Raw genomic sequence first — 20,619 nt, 5'->3', positions numbered from 1 at the left:
ATTTACACATCAATATGATGAGCAGCAAAATGGCGTTTATTGTTAAAAGCTACAAAACTATATAGTATATCTTATCTTTTACTAGACTGTTCCAGAAGCTCACACAAGCCCCTGGCCAATCATATTGAATATCCCGCTCTGGCCACTCTCTTCCGAAAGGCCATACACGGAGTTGTTGTACACCTTGTTATGAAAACAAAGAAGGACAGCCTCTCCTTCTTATGTCACGGGTTCAAGTAAAGTAGGTGAACCAATAGCAAGCATATGAGGAAGGACCTTCAGCGTTACAGCCCGAGTACTCAGTAACATGCCTACTACAACAACCATGGCTGCCAGTGACAACAGAGGCAAAGAAGTGAGTACCTCAGCTTTTTCCATATCTGTTGCAGCCAGTTCTCCCTTCTCATTTAGCATTGGAGATTTGCTCTCGTTGGCCTGTCTCTTCTGACCAGTGTACCTATAGAATCCCCTCTTGTTGTTTTGAACATCCCTCACCAAGTTCAGTACCACTTGTGCCTTGACTTTCCTAATCCCATCTCTGCATATCTGGACAGCATCCCAGTATTATTCCAGGGAGACACGTCTTTGTTTCCACTGCCTGTGTGTGCCCTTCTTTACCCTCAGTTTATTATATTTTAGGGATATTTTATTATTCTGTGATTTTGTGATTCATTCTGGTTGCTTTCACATGTTGTGTTAAATCACTTCTGATTTGGAAATGAAGCTGGAAGTTTTTTGGAGGTATGAAGATTTTTGTACAGATACATCTTTACATTTAGGCCTGGTCCTAAATTGTCCTTGTCCTGACAGACAATATCTATAGTTTTTTTGACCTTCTTTGTGACAGTGCAAAGTCATACTAGACCTGAGGAAAAGGAGAGAAATTCCTTCTCTGAAGGCATCGCTTGTCTTGAAGTGCCAGGATTGACATGTTTCCTGAACAGCTGTTTACAAAACTATAACATCTTGATCTGGTCACACCTGTTCTCTGAGAGAAGGAGAAAAAAGTAAGGATCTCTAACTTGTTTCTCCCCCCTTTTTCTTTTTCTTTCTTTTTTTTTTTTTTCAAGGATGTAATGTAGTACTTCACTATCTAGTGCAAATTTGCTTTCTCTGTATTACATGTGACCTGAAACCGGGAAAAAAATCAAGGAAATAGGAAAAAATTCACCGACATCTGAATTTAGGCTACTCTAGGCTAATCCATCTTTCCTTGCAGCAAAGGTTGAAAGGCTGAATGCTGTGCCACTTCCTTTTTGATATCCTTTGGTCAGACCAGGGAATAAGAAGGCATGCTCATGTTATCCATAACACACCATAGAGATCTATGTGGTTAAAGAGCAGACTGTGGGCAAGTAAGCTGTGTTCTCCAAACCCATCAACAGGATAAGAGAAAGGAGTTTTTCATAGCCTGGGAAGATCAACAATACTTTTAATGATTCAAAACAGGGAAAGGAAAAGGAAAGGAGTCTTCTCTGCTGATGAACCTTAAGACTTCACCAGGATGGAAGATTTTAAGCAGATACCTGATGCACCATTTTCTGCAGCTTTTAATACAGGAAGGAAATCAAGATTTTCTAACAGGTTAAGGAGATAAAGAGTTCTGCAAAAAAAATAATAATAATAATAATACAGTTATGTTTTACATTAGTTTCTACTTACTGGTTGTTATTTATAGCTGACTGTTATTACATAGAAATAACAGCTGCTTGATCTGCTGTTACTGATTTGCTTTCTGGTTTGATGAGAGGTTCATGCTAAGAGAGGGGAAGGTGTTGGAGTCCCATGGATCCAATATCAGGGTGAAACACAAACATCTTTCTCAAAGTTACGAGTTGAGGTCCCCTGTTAAACAGATAGCTGGGAGGTTTTAACCTCAGTATGAACTTCAAAGCCCGGCAATAATCACATTCAGAATTTTGGTTTGCATAAAACTCCACAGTCCTATTGTTTGCTTCAGACAGGAAAAGATCATTTTATTCATCAAATAGCTACTTAAGATGTGGTTTAATGAATAAACTGGTTTCCTGCAGAGCCATCTGCAATTAAATGAATTTTGTATCTTTCAGTTTACATCTGTATCTGTGTTAGTGACAGTTTGGCCAACTGATTCTGTCTATTATTTGTTTACTCCTTTAAACGCATCTTTGGGTATTCTTAATTTATTTCAGAAGAATCAGAGCACATAACCTGTGAAGGATCACATATCTTCTAACCTTGACACCAGAAAAGGGACTAATGCCTGAAGAGGAAGTGTGTGTGTGGGGATACTACACAGCTTAATCCACTGACAGGCTTCCCACAGTTTACTGCACTTTTTTCTCAGTGTTAGGGTCTGAGTGGACACAGTAATGCTGTCTTTAAAAGTTGTTTATTTAATGTGGTTAACTCTGTCGTGCTGATAGCAAGATATCTGAGACCCACAAATAGACTGTGAAAAACAGGTTCTCAGCTTTCTGCAAATCATTTTGTTTCCAATGACACAAAGAGAATTAATAGTTACCTTGAACAGAAATGAAAATAAGGTAATCTTTCTTTCCCATTAAATTCTCCTAGTTATAAGGGAAAGACAACTGGGTGGTTTCAGGGTGTGTATTCTATTAGGCTGATGTTTTCTTCTGGTTTCAGGATTTAGGCTTCCTCTTATCCTGGAAAAGCAAACCAAGGCATACAAAATCAAACCAAACTCTAGTATCACCTTTCAAAAAGTGATGGAAAATATGCAAAATGTCTGACACAATTCAAGTTTCTAACTGATTGATTGAAATGGGAGGGAGACACACTTTTGCACCATCTGAAAATCCATAAGGTACCTGTCTCTACAAATAAGCAGCTGAATGGCTTCAGTGCTTGGCTTCCTCTCTCCAGAGTGCCACTGTTCTTTTCCTATTTTCAAAGGATATTGTACTTTTTGGTCTTGTAGGTATCTTTCTGTGAAAGATGCTGAATCATTTGGAAGGTTAGAGGTTTGCCTCTTCTCCTAAACATTTGCTGTTTTAGAACACGCGGCATTTTCCTTTTGTCTTGTAGAAGTTAATTTGGCTGTAGTTCAAGTGTGTTTAAGCATCTGTCTCTCCATTCACTCTATTCACCTTATTCTAGATGCAAAATGGATGCTCTCCTTTGGATCAGTTGATATGCAAGCAAACTAAATAGAAACTATATTCTCAGATCTTGTCATGGTTTTATGATTTTCGGTTATTGGTATTCCACATCATAACATCATGTACTGTATGTACCTGGTTCTCAGAAGAGAACTACTACATTCCCTAGGGGACTTTGCTCCTCTGTTACCATTTCCGGCCAGAGGGAAAAGATAAAAAACTTGCAGATCACAAGACCTTGTCCCTTCTCTTTCCACCCATCTCTCGTCCTGGCAGCATCTGGCTCCCCAGCTGTCTTATCATCGGTAGTAGAGTAAGGCCTACCTTGATTTTTTGGACATTCTCTCTCGCTGTATTGGATTTATCAGCTTAAATTGTAATAGTATTGTATTCTAGTGTGTTGTTTTGCATTCCGATATCTTATTTAGTGGGTTGGTTTGTTTCTCCTCAGATTGTTGCCACTGTTTCTTTGCTCTCAGGCCTATCTCCTTACCCTTTTTTCCCTTTTCCCTTTCCAGAGGCATGGGTTTGTGGCCCCCTACCCCATTAGTCACGGAACAGGGCTGAACGCCCGTAAACCGTTGAACAGATATTTACAATTTTATTTGTTGATCATACCACTATTTGATTAAATATTTTTATTTAAAGTCTTTACATTGATCTGAACAATCTCTACTTTCTTTTCAGTTCAGATTCTGTTTTTACCTAAGATGTCAACAGCACAGATAGGAATAAAGATGCCAGTAAATTTAAATATCACTTAATTGTCCATAATCAGTTAATTATGGATCTTCTGGACACTAAGTTTTGTCTAAGTAATAGATAATCTTGACTTTCTGTAAGATGAAGTAAATGTCATCAGCTTTCTCTGATTATATTCTGCTATTCAATTTTAGTATTCACATTGGGATTTGTTGTAGAAGTCAGCCTTTACTACCATCTGTTTACACAATGATATCTGAAATATCCACTTACACTTAGTTCCTTCAGCTCACCCACAACTAGGATTCCTGCAGACTGAGGTAACGGTTGGTAAGGATTTTATTTTTAATGGCTGTGCATTTAATTATGTTCTCTGCAAAAGTCTCTCAAGTTAAGTTAAAAATAGCACTACCATATGGATTGTTAACCTGAAGGTCATAGTAACCCTCACTTTCTGAATGCCAAGACTGAAGATTTTTTTTTTTTCATTTCTATTGCAACAGAAACTAGCAGTACTGAAAATTCTTTAGTGTCACTGAAGCAATGTGTCTGAAAACCCACTTTTTTAGGAGAGGATAGAATTTCAAAATCTGTCTCAGACCTTCAGCTGTGGTAATAAGCAGCAAATCTGCCTGTAATTCAGCCTTGCAATTCTATTACGCATCAGTCTGCAGGACATGGTGTCCCAGCTGAAGAGGCTTGCCTAAGGGAAACATGGTATTTGGGGCTTCTGACACTCAACCTGTCCTGGAAGTACTTCTTTCTTGCCATTACTGGAAACTCGTTTGTTACCTTATTAGGTGTATTAAGGATGTTCATGCCTGCAGGACAGATCAGATCTGCTTTATTATTTTCCATGATTTTTGTTCTTAAGATAATGAAATGTTAAAGACAAATCCTCTGTGTTGTATGATTGTCACAGAAAGTCAGACTCACTATGATGTAGAAGAACAGACTGATAAAAATGTACTAAATAAAGAATAATATTTATTTCAGATGTTAACTCAAAAAACACTTGTCAGCATTTACAGAAAAGAATGTATATACACAAATGATGACAACTACCAATTTATACATTCATAAATGCATTGTATACTGAAAGCTATAATACATCTCTGTTACTAGGAGCTAGGAAAATTTTCCTGTCTTAATGAATACAGACAGAAAACATTTCCTTTAAAATATTTAAAGCTAGAAAGTCGTGCAGTTCATTATAGGACATTGCATTCAATTAGTACGGAACTCTGAACTCAGAATCCATGTTTACAGTTGAATGTGTTCAAGAAATGTCTATGTTGTATTGAGAGCCATCATTTAGTTGGAAATATTGGTGATAGGTGGACAGCTGGACTGGTTGGTCTTGAAGGCCTTTTCCAACCTTGGCGATTCTTTGATTCTATTCTATGACAAAATAGAACTACAGTGTTAAGTAAATGCAGAATGAGAATTTACATGTATCTAAATCGACTTTGAATTAATCATTCCAAAATTTCATTTGAATAATTACAGAATCCTATTAAGACACACATATAATGAAAAGTGAAATTTCTTAATTTATTCAAAGTAAGTTATGTCTGCTGGAAAATTAAGTGAAAACATATACAAATTTAATACAGACTCTCATTAAACATTTTAGCATTGGCCAGATGTTGACTTGTCCCAACTTAAAATCTGCCACAAATCTTCACTCAGCTACGCATTGCTTTCTAAGTTCCCAGCCAAGCATGGAAGGTAGGAATACTTCTATGAAGAAAGGCTGAGAAAGTTGGGCTTATTTAGCCTAGAGAACAGATGGCTTATAGTGGTCTTCCAGTACTTAAAGGGGACCTAAATGAAAGATGAGGAGGCACTCTTTCCCAGAGAGAGTTGTGATAGGACAAGAGACAGTGACTCTCAACTAAAAAAGAGTAGACTTAAATTAGATAAGTTAGGAAGACATTTTTTTATGAGGGTGGTGAGGCACTGGAAAAAGTTTCTAGGGAAGCTGTGGATGTCCCATCTCTGGAAGTGTTCAAGGTTGGATGGGGCTTTGAGCAACCTGAACGAGGCAGTGTTGTTCCTGTCTACAGCCAGGGAGTCGGAACTTGGTGTTCTTTAAGGTCTGTTCCAACCCTAGCCATTCTATGCTTATAGAGAACATCTCTGCATGATGTGGAGTCCAGCTTTCTTCCAACATTCATTGAAATACAGAGCTGAGACATGAATATGACATACAAGGTTCATATGGCAGATGCATGTGGCATCAGGGTCAGGAACTATAGCTTATAGTATATATATAGGGTATTAAATATGCTGCCCTCAGAATCTGGCAAAATACCTGCTGAAATCATGTCCTTCACAAGGCTTTGCTCCAAGTGACAAAAATCCACAATGATTAATACAGTAAGAAGAAAACATATATGTATAAATAACTCAGACATCTTTTCTCTGGCTCTCATTTACAACTCTTCCCTATAGAAAATACCTTTATTTTGCTGTTCCTGAAAAGTGGATACGTTTGACTTTGTGCACATATAAAATTCCTTATTTGTTCTCAGACGTTATAAGGATGGGAGTGATCACTAATAATCAGGTTTCTGAACAAATCAGTTTACTGTATTTACAGCAGTGTAGAAAGCACACTCCATTTGTACCTAACACAAGCAGCAGTCCTAAAACCAACACACATGAAATAAGTGAATAGAGCTGACTATTTGTAATTCCTAGAGTATAAAAGCAGGGGTCATGAATTAAAAATAAGGTTTTTTTTGTTATTTCAGATGCTAACAGTGTAACTATCAGGGTAGATATCACTGTGTTTGGAATAAACTGCAGTTCAGGAATGAATCTTACTTTATTTGATTCAAATCCTGGACTGTAACGTTGCAAAACTCTCAAATAATTGTAGATGTTAAGAATGGTAACAATAATTTAGTTTTCAAATTATAGCCATCAGTGAAACTTATGTGGTGTGGAATGAAAGAAATACCGTGTAAAGGAAATTATTAAGTTTTAGAACCTTGTATATTAAAGTCTCTCTGTTGCAGCATAAAGGTCCGATATTAGATAAGCTCCACATAGTGTAATTGAATGAGCTCAAAGAAGAACTGAAAATGTTGATAAAAGGCTGCACTGGGAATAAAGACTGAATGTGCAAACTTTCTGTAAAATTGAATCGCGCCAAAGTATTTCAACTGAAAGAAAAGGAGAAAGAAGAGGTAAATTAAATTCAAAATAGGGATATGTATTAAAAATCAAACTAAAGCACTCCAGAGAGAGAAAAATACTTGGCATTAATAATTATATGTTGTATTCATTCGAAGAAGGAACAAAATCAATCAGTGTATATAATTATAAAAAACGTTTAAAATCAACCCTTCAATCTTTTTATATGAAAGAGTTCATGTAATTCTATAGAAGATATAATAATATTCCTGCATGAATATTAGTGAATATGCTTGTTGTTAATGTACTGCAAAAAAATCTCTTGAAAAAAAAAAGAAATAATTCCTGCGGATGAGTGCTTGCTGGGCTATGATGCACTAGGGTGTTATGTTTGGTTTTGGGTACAATGACTCAGAGCATTTATGAAGTCTGTGAAAGACAACTGGTCCAGATATGTCAGCCTAAGGACTGTAATTCTTCTAGTCTACAAACAGAGGAAGGGACCCAGCAGCTCATCGTGAATCAGTGAGTGAATCAGATTATAGGCTTAATTAAGTTAATATTACAGTTGAAACATTAGAATTGATTTTCATTTCATATGTTCTTAACAGTCTTTTTTCAATCTATGTGCCAAACAGTGAGGGGAATTGACCTAGTAGATTTGTGACCAATTGATAATAAACATAAGCTACAATCCTTTAATCAGCTCTCAATACATTACAACACATGCATATTGCAGTGCCTACTGATGCCCACTGCATTGTCTCCCAGTGATTATCTACACAGGATTTTAAAAATAGAAATGTGCACAGAATTAAGTTGATGTACAATGACTGCTCCAAAAGTAATGCCTCCTATTTTATTATATTGGCTCATGACATCACAGGTGGCTGTCTCTTGTACTGCAATAGAAGATGAACATTCTCACCAATATCCCATTACATTTTGTTGGTGTGCACCAGATGGAAGCAGAAGGGCTGTTTGACAGTGGTGTCTGACATGGAAGTGTGTGTGAAGCAAAGGTGTGGATCTGAATTCCTCCATGTGGAAAAAATGATATCCATTGACATTAATTGACTCTTGCTGAACATTTATGGAGACCAATCAGTGGATACGAGAACTGGGTGGTACATTTCAGCAGTGGAGATAGCAATGTGAAAGATGAGCCATATTCTGGATGGCCATGCAGATTTTTATGAGTGCAAAATGCAGACTCTTTTTCATCACTGGTGAAAATGCATAACGGTGTTGAAATACCCAACAGCGGTGACTGTTGAAAAGTAGTGTGTTGTAGCTGAGAATCTGCTCTATCAAACAGTGCTATTGTGCTCTTTGTACATGTTGTAGTTTCCATGGAAAGAAATAGGAGACATTACTTTTGGAGCAACCTGCTTATGTTAGGGAACAGCTCAATCCTTAGTACTTACTCAGCAGCTGCTGCTCCTATGCTATGCATGTCTGTGTGTACAGAAGATTAGATATTTGTTACAGGATGTGATGTGGTAACATCAGTGTATTGATATAGCATGTGGCTCCTTGCTGGATGCAGTTCTGAAGAGTGGCCAGTAGCTTAGCATTCCCAGCAGCCCTGCCACTGTATCACTATAAGGAGAGCAGTACCATCCCACTGTGCTCCTCAGGTGCATTCTTACCTTTCTGCTTTGTTCATGCATAGATATGTAAGGGCAGGCAGCTGACTGAATTATATACTTAGGAACAAGTATTTATGCTACATCCTCAAGAACAGAGAAACAAACCATTTTGAAACCTGTCAAGACTATGTGATTTGTTCAAATTATTCTACATTTTCATAAAAATAAGATTTGAATACAATCTTAAACTTCTTTTCCCTGTGTGTATGTAACACAGTTTCTCATCTCTTGTAGCACAACTTCTGAAAACACTTTTTTCTTATGAAACCTGTACTTTATTGTTCTTGTAAGTATGTAGTTCCTCATGGCAATGTTTTACAAGAACAAAAAATGTCTGAGAGCAGGAAAAGCAAGAATGGAAGCTCTTGAAGTTCTGGAAGAAAAAAGTACATCTACAGCTTTTGAAATTAGTAGGATTCAACTGCTTATGCCATTCTAAAGGATCATTTGGTTCAATTGTGCAGTTTATTTTGTGTTTGTTGTTATCTCTGTTGCCCCTGAATTTTAGCTTATCTCCACTTGGGACAAGTTAAGCATCCATTTTCTGTACTAAGTGAACAGTAAGTTTCACAATATTAGTATAGCAAAGTTACTGATTCTTTCAAAACAAAGTTACATACATGTATTACTTTGCACTGCTTTAATACGTTATACAGATCATAAAAAAGTATACAGTCTTGAGGTCATTCTTGCCCCAGATTTATTTGCTGCTGTATTATCCAATTCAGACATGATGTAGATAACTGCACGAGTGTGTCCTGACTTCTGGCAAATTTACACACACCAAAAACAAAGGCAACCTCTGCTGTCATATAAGGTACTGAGACATACATTAAAACTAACAAAGCAGAAAGGGCCTGAAATTGAAGCAGTTTTTAAAATGACAGTTTAATGAAAGTGATGTGAAAATACTATCAGTCTGATGGAAAACATCTGTCCTCAACTATTCTTCAATGATGAGAGGTTGTGAGACACTTCAAGAATTTTTTAGCAGTCTATGGTTATATCAACAGTAGGTCAGGCATGACCCGTCTCCTAGCAGTGACAGCCCACAACATAAAACCTTTCAGATGATCTACAGATCCTGAATTGGCCCTTTTGTGTGATAGGAATACTTCAAAATTATTGCATGTCATCATTCATGGATTTATAATTAAGTTGCAACCTGAACTGTTATTTTAAATAAAAACCTGAGACTGTAAAATAACTGCCATGAATATAACATATTGTTGTAACATTGCGCAGGAGATAGGAAAATGAGAGCCTTAATAAATGACATTACATAAATCTAGTACGTTGCCTACCATTGTGTCTGAAGCCATAAATACTAACTACAAACTATGATGAGAGTGATTTGTCATTTCATTCTTACAGATTTCCTCAGTTTTCTGATGTTTGTTTAATAGTTTCAGGCAATGTATCTTACTGATCACTTTCTTTTTCTATCTAATATTTTATACTCCATGCTGCCTTTTTAGAGTGGTATTATACATCCAAACTCTGTTCTCATTCTAACCCACAAACAACCTTGACTGAAAGAAGCAACAGTTAGTCAGTATTTCATATTCGCTTTTTACACTATGATATTAACGGTGTCTTACTGCCAATGTACATAAAATCATTTGCAATTCTAGCAGAGCTGTTCATGCTGCTGTGGTCAAGGGTATGCCATTTCTTCAAATTTAAAATCCTCTGATATTACTCAACAGTGCAAATTTGCTTCAGGCAGGTGGCAGAAAGGTTCTCAGATTCCATTTTTTTTCTCCAGAATGTGAAACTAATTGGTCGTTTTTTTCCATTCCAAGAGGGAAGGAAAAAAATCAAGGAAAAAGTTCGGAACAATTTGAAAGTGACTCAAGTAACTACTGTTAGCAAATGAATATGCAAGTGCAAGTGATTAGTCTCTGATTTATAAACGAAACACTGCAGAGGGGATACTAATTAAATAAGAAAAGACACTGGAGACACTTTCCTGCAAAACCACTTGAATCTTAATGTTGATTAGGTAATGTCACTTCGTTTATAATTCAACACACTTTATGCATTTTTTACATATACTTTTCCATATTGGCTTCCTGAGGTTGGTGTTAATCAGAGCTGTCATCTAAATCATAGCCACTCCTTTAGGGCTTTGCTGAAAGGTTTTGCTTTCACTGTTTGTTATTTTTGTTGTTTTTAAAATAATATTTTTTATATATTTGTTGTTATTGTTGCTGGTTTTGTTTGTATTTTTTTCCATGTTTATAGCATTTTACTGAACATACATCATCTACGTGCTGCCAGAAAGGCTACAGTCTCCTTTTTTTCCCTTTCCATTTATATGACCCAGGGGCTCTACATTTGAGTGTGTGGTTAGCCATGCTTATATCACTGCAAAGTATGGAGGATGAGCAAGCTTTTACAGCTTCATGAAGCCTTCCAAGAAAGATTTTACTTCCTTGATTCCACACAAAGGCCCATTTTCAGCCGAAGCTTATTTTAGTTTATGTGTGCTGTAGTGTGGGAAGAAGTCTGATGTGTCTTAGAACCAGGAGTGTCTCACATTACTGGTGTTATGAGAGCTATTTTGCATTGTTGTAGCAGCTACAGGTTATCTCCTAAAGCCCCCTTATACTAGATATTATATCAATACAGATGAAGAAAAAAACATCTGTGCCTCACAAAGACATGAAATTAGAAGCCTGAGAGAAGTAGATGGCCCTTGTAGAATAATTTGAGAAAATAATGCTATATAGTCATCCTTCTTTAGTAAAAGTTGTGATATTTTTGACATATCTCAAACTGAGACTATTTCCAAACTCTCAGGTCTATTGTACATAGCGTAGGTACTGCAGTGCTGGCTGTGGGCTGCTGGATTTGTCTTTGACGTGAAGCCAGAGCTGTCCCATGCTGGACACAGACGCTTCCAGATGGCTCCAACAGTCCCACCGCAGTGCACAGCTGGGTCTAGAGGCTGAGATGGTATCTCTTCAAAGAAAAGGGAGAATATACTTGACAGAGAAGGAGAGGAAAACAATGAGAAACAGCAGAGCGAGCAAGAAAAGCCAGAGGAGAGAAGATGCTTGGTGGTGAGAGAGAAGACACCTCACTAAAAGACCGCAGCCCATTGAAGACCTTTTCAGGAACAGAGGGAAACAATCAGAAGGAGTGAGCAACAGAGATCAACCACTGAGTCTTGATTAAGCTTCCCCCATGTAACTTATTGTATCCCTGAAACATATGAGTGTGGGTGGAGGGAGAATCTCTGCTCTTTTATGAGTATCTGATCCAGGACCATTGTCAGTGCAACAAGGAATGATAAGGAAAGGAATAGGTTGTAAATAAGAATATACAAGAACACAAATCTGACCAACAATGGTTAAGGGAAGTGGTGATGGGACCCAAACCTGTTCAACCACATGGATTGCTGAGGGCACTGGAAGGGGTGCGATGGTTTATTCCACTGTGGTTATATGCTCAGGTCTCTAGTCTGCTGGTAAACAGAGAGGAAAGGGAGAGACAAAAGCCAGAATGCACCAAGGCCCAGAGCTGACAAAACAACCATGGTGACGATCACAAACACAAACCTGCAGGTAACACTGGTTGATGTGCTACAGAAAAGAGGCAGGCGCTGCTTCCAGAAGATCAGAGTGGGCTGGGCAGAGGTGAGGGGAGAGGTGTCGGGGTGCGTAGAGCTCTGCCACCCGTGGAGGCTGTGCAGGGGAAGGGGGAGTGAGAACAGAGAGGGGTGGGCAGAAAGGGAATAAAGGAGCACTTTGTGTGTGGAAGGGTTTCGTCAGCGCTTCTGCCTGGCTGAGCCCTGCACCTGATCACTGCAGCCTGTTCTGTCTTCTCACTGCATCCTCTCCTAACCAAACTTGTGTATGTTCTCACTGTCCTGCATGTATTGGAGTGGCAGGGACTGGGTGCCAGCTCCCGGGGAAGGGGCAAATGGACTGGGTGGCCAGCAACAGGTGTCAGACTGGTGGCATCAGGAGTCAGGTGTTTGTATAAATGTTTGCACTTTTCTGGTTTTGTTTCTTAATATCTGAATCAGTACTTATTATTAATTAACAATTATTTTTTAATTATATATATTATATATTATATATATTATATATTATATTCTATATTATATTCTATATTATATATTATATTATATATTATATAAATAATTAATTAATTATTAATTAATTTAGTTAAATTCTCCAAATTTACTTTGACTGCGCTGATAAATGGTATGTGATTTCTCTGTCTTTACTTAGACTGGAGAGTCTTGCTCTCCCACTCATCCTATTCTCTCTCTCAACCCCTCTTCTGCAGAGATAGAGGTAAATGGTAAATGTGTTTTACTAAATGGTAGAGTGTTTTACTACCATCTAAGGTCAACTCACAACACTTACATTCAAACTTACTTGTGGTTTTAAGTACTAGATAAATATATATTTTTACATATATATATATTCATTTGGATATTACTGTGAACTCTTCTCAAGTTTAAATGGCACTGTATAGCTATGTTATGAGTTTTGATCTGCTTGTTCACTTTTTCAAACTTGAAATTTCTGGTTCAAAGGGGCTTAGTCTCCTCTTTTAAATGTAGTGGTAATTTCTATATTCCCTCAGGAAAACAGAAATTTCTAAGATCCAATGAGAGTGTGGAGAGAAGAAGCCTCTGAGATTGAAGCCATAAAATCTTGTCAGTTCAGTACTTCATTTTCAGCCCCTGGTGACAACGTAAATGTTTACAGTTGTGATATGAATTTAAACTCCAGCAATGAAAATAATGGGTGGAATCTGAGGGTCACTGAAATTGTTGATCAGCTTAACTACAGAGTAGCAGCATTTCACCTAGGAAGCTTTACAAGATTTTACTGTTTGCTTAGTGTAGAATAATGAACAAAATCATTCTAAAGAGTCTGCAGAAGACAGGTCTATGTTTGAGTTCAGATACAGAAGATTAGTCCAAGAACCAGTGTTAATAATGATGAAGTTAGTGGGCCAAAACTTACACCATATTCAAGTGAAAATACTGTTAAAGTAGAAAAAAACTAGAAAAAACTAAATAAACTAGAAATATTTCTTAAGTTATTGCTGTATGCAAAGCACACAGGGATACAAACACAGAGGGTTAAGGTGAGCCATAAGCATAACTGCTATCACAACATAAGATGAAAATGCAGAGAAATAAGCAAATGTTTCTCAAAAAGCAGATATGTGTAAACAGAGGGAGCAAAGTCATACTGAAAGAGGGATCTGAAAACTGTAAGGGATAACAGGCTTGCTAGTGATAAGTTATGGGACAATACACCAAAATTTGAGGAACTGTGTATTGAAGAGAGTTCTTCAGTCTGCTCTGCAAGGTACTGGGTACACTGGAGCAGATTTAAGATGTTTATACACCAGTGCACACAGCATGAGGAACAAACAAGAGGAGCTACAGACTTAGCTCAGTCCCAGAGCTACAACATAATTGGCATAAACAAAACCTGATGGTAAAAGTCCTGTAACTGGTGTGTCACAATGGACTAAAGGGTTAGGAAAGGCATGTGAGACAGGGCACAGATGCTGTATGTGATGGAGGATCTGGACTATATGAAGTTTGCACCAATCTCTAGGTGAGCTGCCCTTATCCTATTAGGTAACTTAATCTTGCCAGATATTAGCTGGAAATACCACTCAGCTGATACAAACAGGGTCAAGAAATTCAAAAAGCACATTGATGATGATGCTTCTTGGTACAGACAGTAAGAGAGCCAAATAGGAAAACTGCCCATGTAAATTTTTTGCATGTAAACTGAGAGGGCAAAGCAGCAATTGGCACCTCTCTAACCCATGAAGCAGTCATGTTTAAAATCTTTGGTGTTAGAAGGAAAATTGTTACTCAAACTTTGACCCTGGATATGGGGAGAGAAGATATCAGGCTGCTGAGAGAACTAGTTAGCAAGGTCTCCTGGGACTCTGCTTTTGAAGATACTGGGGTCCACCACTGCTGGTCAGTTTTTAAGTACCACCTCTTAGGAGGAGAGTCAACTCCAAAATTTCAAAAATCAAACAAGTGGGACAGCCAGCCAGGTTGGCTAAGCAGAGATCTTCTTGAACTTTGGTGATCTCTGGAAGCAAGGCTGGGTGACAAGTGAGGACTATAGAGATACTGTTTGCCATTGTAGTATGACGATTCTTGCAGCCAAAGCTCAACTGAAGTTGAAGATGGCCAGTATAGAAAAATAAAAAGAGCTTTTAAAAAAAATGTTAACACCAAATATGGAACCAGAGATAACACTTGTCCATTACTAGATTAGAATAGTCATCTCACAGACATAGACAAAGCAGAAGTGTTTAATGTCTTCTTCACCTCTGTCTTCAACACTGGTGATGGGTTCTAGGGTTCCATCCTGAGATAGTTGAATGTGACAGCGGTAAATCTCTGCCAGCTCTGATACTGTGAGATTTGCTCCTCCAGATGGATGAATATAAGTCTATGAGGCCTGATGGGATTCATCCCATGGTATTGAATGAGCTGCGTAATATAATTGCAAGACCTTTCCCAGTGGCTTTGGTTTTTCAGTAACGTTGGGTATCTGGAGAGGTACAAGTCCATTAGAAGCTGGAAAATATTTTGCCAGTTTTCAGGGAGGGTAAGAAGGGGTGATTGTAGGCCTGTCAGTCTACTTCAGTGCCTGGTGAAAATATGGAGAAGGTTACTCCGGCAGTTACTGAAAAATAGTCAAATGACAATGCAGACATTGGTCATAGCCAATACAGTTTCAAGAGGTAGAAGTTGTGCTTGATTAAGTTTACTTCCATGTATGTCAAGGTTACTTACATAGTTGACCAAGGGAAACCTGTATATGTAATGTTTTTGGATTTCAGCAATACTTTCGATAATAATTCCCTCAGTACCTCTCTGAACAAAATGTGCAGCATACATCTTGACAAATCAGAAGCACGTTGGGTGAACAACTGGTTGTTGGGCTCAAAGGGTTATAGTAAATGGGTTTAAATCAGGTGGGCAGCTAGTCACTATTGGGGTTGAACAGGGCTCAATTTTAGGGCCAGTTCTCTTTAGTTATTTTAATAATCAGAACTCAAATGCATACTGATAAGTTTACAGATGATACTAAACTGAGGGAAGTGATTGAATAACTTGAGGAAGGAGAGGCCTTGCAGATGCATCTTGACAAATGAGAGAGGTGTGCAATCAACAATTGCGTGAAGTTTAACAAGTGCTGGATTCTAAATCTGGGACAGGGCAGTATGTATGGACAGACTGGAGAACAGAGGCTGGACAGCAGCCCAATGCAAAGGGATCTCAGGGTTTTGGCTGATTACAAGTTCAAGTCAAGCCAACAGCGTGCCCAAAGGGCCGGCCGTACCCTGGGGTGCATCAGTCCCAGCAATGTCAGTGAAGGAAGGGACTGACCCACTCTGCTCTGGTGTGGTGGCCTCAAGCATTGCGTGCAGTTTTGGCTGCCACAATATAAGAAGGACATAAAGGTTTTAGAAAGCATCCAAGCAGGTCTAATAATATAGTGAAGGCTTTAGAGGGCAAGATGTATGAGGAGCAGCAGAGGTCCCTGGGTCTGTTCAGCGCAGAGCAGAGGAGCTGAGGGGAGGCCTCCCGGTGCCTGCAGCTCCTCACAGGGAGTGGAGGGCTGCGCTGAGCTCTGCTCTCTGTGACAGCGACAGGGCCTGAGGGAATGGCATGGAGCTGTGTCAGGGGAGGGGCAGCTGGGGGTCAGGGAAAGGGTCTGCACCAGACGGCGGTAGGCTTGGAATGGGCCGCCCAGAGCAGCGGGCACAGCATGTGGCTTGGCAGAGTTGAAGAAACATTTGAGCAACATTCTCAGACACAGGACTTGAATTTGGGGTGGAGCCAGGGGCTGAAATGAATGATCTTTGTGGGTCCCTTTCAATGCAGAGTATCCTATGATTTTCCGTAGCTCTATCTGGTATTCAAATCAAGTGTTTTTAGCCGTTCAGTTCTTTGCACTGATGTAAGAATTTGAGCTCAGATCCTCAAAGATATTTAGTCATCTAGCTCTTGCTGATTTCAGTGGGAGTTAGCTGGCCAAGTGTCTGTGACTTTTAGTACCCTCAGATTTGCCTCATTTAAAGTCTAAGTTTGAATCCTTCAGTATTACAAAATGTGTCTTTGCAGTAGCCTCACAGCTATTCTTAAAGAATCTCATAATGTCCTGCCTCAAAGATAGTAATAATACCTCCTAATTAACAACTAACATCATGCAGGTGTCTAAAGACTTCCAAAAAATGTACTCAACTAGTGTCTGAACCTTGCTCTCTGTCATGGCGTCACATCAGCCCTCTCATGAGATAGATCACACCTCTGTTGTCTCTGTGAGATATCCTGAGGTAAATAATACGCTATCCTTTCTTCATCCAGCTGTTGTTGGGTGTTAGGAAAGGTACTTCAAGGTACTTCACCAGAAGGTGGTGAGCATGGAACAGATTCCCCAGGGCAGAGGTCATGACACCAAGCCTGCTGGAGTTCAAGAAGTATCTGGATAATGCTCCATGTAGGGTTTGATTTTTGTTGTTCTTGTGCGGAGCTAGGACTTGAGTTTGATGACAGTTTTGGGTCCATTTCAATGCCATATGTTCTATGATTCTGTTCTATAAGCAGGTACATACTGTACATACACACAGATCCAACTGAAACATTAAAATTTAGTAAACTACCTACTGATATTATTTTGAAGATTAATATTGCAGATTTTTTTTTCCTTTTTGCATTAATAGTAGCCTATATCCAACATGGAAATAAAAATATGATGGAAATATATTTGATTGGACTGAAGCTTTATAAATTAGCATATTACACATTCAACACTTTTCCAAAATGCTCTCTTCATACTCATCCACATGTAAATACACAATCACATTGTCCTTTCCTATAGTGACAGTATATGTTGTGTATCTAGCAAGCAGGCCAATTTTATACTTTTCAGAAAGATGTAAGGATATATAAGGTTTAGTGGTGTTATTGGTGGTAGGTGGATGGTTGGACTGGATGATCTTGTAGGTCTTTTCCAACCTAGCTAATTCTATGATTCTATGATTCTATGATAAGTTCATTTATTCGATTTTATTTATTTATTTATTTATTTTTTGGATAGAGTGATATTGTAGTAAAGATATCTCTTTATACCTAAATGTAATCCTTTTTTTTCTTTTTGAGGGATGCAAGTGCAATTTATGCACCAAAGGTTAAAGACTGAATATACCTTCTTCAGTATACCTATCTTCAGTATGCCTATCTTCCTTGTATATCTCCTACCTGTCTGTTCGTTTGCAGATAACATGGTTCTGCTTAAAGGTTATATTTTCTGTAGTACCTTTCTTCAGAAATCTACATTTATAAATATATATACTTTGGGGCAGGATGTTGTTTCCTTGGAGAAAATGGTGCGGTGTGCAACATGTCAGAGGCCTATTGCACTCTGAATGCAATCTACTTATTGCTGGGAGCTCCAGCTGATTAAAGCAAGTCTGTTGTACCTTGCAGTCTAGGGTGAGTCCTAGTTCAGTCAATGATACAATGCATAAATAGAAAGATCAGCATGGGTCTTTCATTAAGAAGCTGTCTGAGATGCTAGCTGCTGCCCAAGCTACCTGGCAATGTGCTGACAGCTAGAGCAATTGCCTAGGAACAGAACAAAAAAACTGGCTTAGGGAAAGTCCCTGAGCTGCAACAGACATCAGGATTTCAAGTTCCTAAAATACAGTAACAAAGTTTGTAAGCAAAGTTCTCAGACTAAAAATAGGGAAGCTGGGTAACTGGGATTAAGTGACTGCCTTTTAAATCATTGCTGAAGTTAGCAGCTGAGCAGGTTCTCACAGCAATTGAGCAGGTTCCCATACAGTGTCCAGTCCTTGCAAATAAAGTTAAGAATAGAAAAGGCCAATAAAGGGAAATGATTCACACTTAAATCAGTTAGAAAGAAAGCCAATAAACTCTTTACAGAGGACTTGAAGAGAAGCCTAAAGCCCATAGAGTGAGATAAAAAGCTAACTTGGCCATCATTTTGAGTGCTGGAGGCACTTTTCTGAAGGCTGCATAAAATAACTTTGCAAGCCACTGGGTATAACCATGTGCCATACTTAATCTAACCCCTTGGTTGTTTCAAGTTTTCTAGCCTGCAGGCAACACAGATCTTCCTGTAACAACTTATGCAGGGTGAAACTGAGATCACTCATAAGAGATAGCATCTTGCAGAGGGAATGGCATATTTGCTGTCTTTACAATGATATTTCCTGCCTATTTAAGCAACCTATGACATCTATCAAGAATGGGAAATGGACACAGCAGTAGAGACTTCTTGCTGAATTGTATATACAGTCACTTGGCCATAATTTTCTTAAGCACACTAAACAGCCCTCAGCAGTGTTTGGCTTCCAGGCATTTCTTAGTAGGCTGACCTCTTTACATTTAAATAAGTTAGTTTGCTTAAAAGTAAGCTGTTCCTTCTATCCAAAGTTCAGCTTCTTCCTTCACCTGGTGGTAAATGTCACACAAAAAAATCAGTAAATACAAATCATACATAAACGTGATTTTTATTCAGGTACTAGCAGCTATTAATGTGTATCAGGTAAGGAAGATAAGCATAAAAAATGTCAGTTTTGACTGAAGCTTTATTTCCACTCTTAAAAAAAACCTTACATATAAAATTAATACTCAGTACCCATTTGTCGATCAGACATGATTAGTACGTATGAGAAAAGTAAGGAAGGGAAGGAACATGATGTGGAGAAGAGGAAGATGACTCCCTGATATGCAGATCTGCTCTAATTTTTGGCCTTTGCTTTTGCCTGTTAGCAGCCAGAGTTTCTTGTGTGCTAACCAGTGACAAGAAGGAATGACACAGGATGTGGGAGAAAAAAGGCATGGCTTTCAGACAAATGAAGTGTGTTTACTAAACTGTGTAATGTATTTTCAGCAGAAACATCTCATCTTCTTTGAAAGCTTTTTAATTTCTATTGGAAAATCAGCTCTGATGAAGAACACGTAGTTCAAACTGAACTAAAACACAGTCACACTTATGACTGTGTCATGGTTTTATGATTTTCGGTTATTGGTACTCCACATCATAACATCATGTAGTGAATGTACCTGGTTCTCAGAAGAGAAGGACTACTACATTCCCCACGGCACTTTGCTCCTCTGTTACCATTTTCCAGCCAGAGGGAAAAGATAAAAGCTCACAGTATAAAAACTTGCAGATCACGAGACCTCGTCCCTTTTTCCACCGTCTCTTGTCTTGGCAGCATCTCGCTCTCCAGCCATCTTATCGTCGGTAGTAGAGTAAGGCCTACCTTGATTTTGGGACATTCTCTCTCTCTATATTGGATTTATCAGCTTAAATTGTAATTATATTGTATTATAGTGTGTTGTTTTGCATTCCGATATCTTATTTAGTAAATTAGTTTGTTTCTCCTCAGATTGTTGCCGCTGTTCTTTGCTCTCAGGGCCATCTCCTTACCCTTTTCCCCTTTCCCCTTTTCCCGGGACGTGGGCCCTTGGGTCCCCCGTCCCCTTTGTCACGGACTCGGGCCTAATGCCCGTAAACCGTTGACAGACTGAAAATAGATATTTCCTTTAAAGCACTCACAAGCACTTTGCTTCTGAAAAAATAAAGCCCATTTTCATCAAAATATTGACAAATTTTGATCCAGGTGAAATTACTTGAATAGCCAGATAGCATCAATTTCTAAACACTGTTGTTGTTTTTTTCCTGATGCATCTCACCCTGAAGGAACATTTGCTCAATCTCGCATTTAGCAGCACTGGAATACCTACATTCCTTTCTAAAATGGGTCTAAAACTTGTGTCAGGCTTAAGTGGAAGCTATACAGCTGTGGAGATGATGGTATCCTGGAGACAGTGGATTTTGCTACAGAAACACTGTAAGTGTTGTGTAAGCTAAGTATTTTACAACTTGGTATCCTACCTGTATAAGAAGTTGTCTAAAGCTGTCTATAACTGCTGGTGAAGCAAACCCAGATGTTCAAGAGATGTC

Source organism: Numida meleagris, chromosome Z (assembly GCF_002078875.1).
Source record: "Numida meleagris isolate 19003 breed g44 Domestic line chromosome Z, NumMel1.0, whole genome shotgun sequence".
Taxonomy (NCBI): Eukaryota; Metazoa; Chordata; class Aves; order Galliformes; family Numididae; genus Numida; species Numida meleagris.
This window is presented reverse-complemented; position numbering follows the sequence as displayed.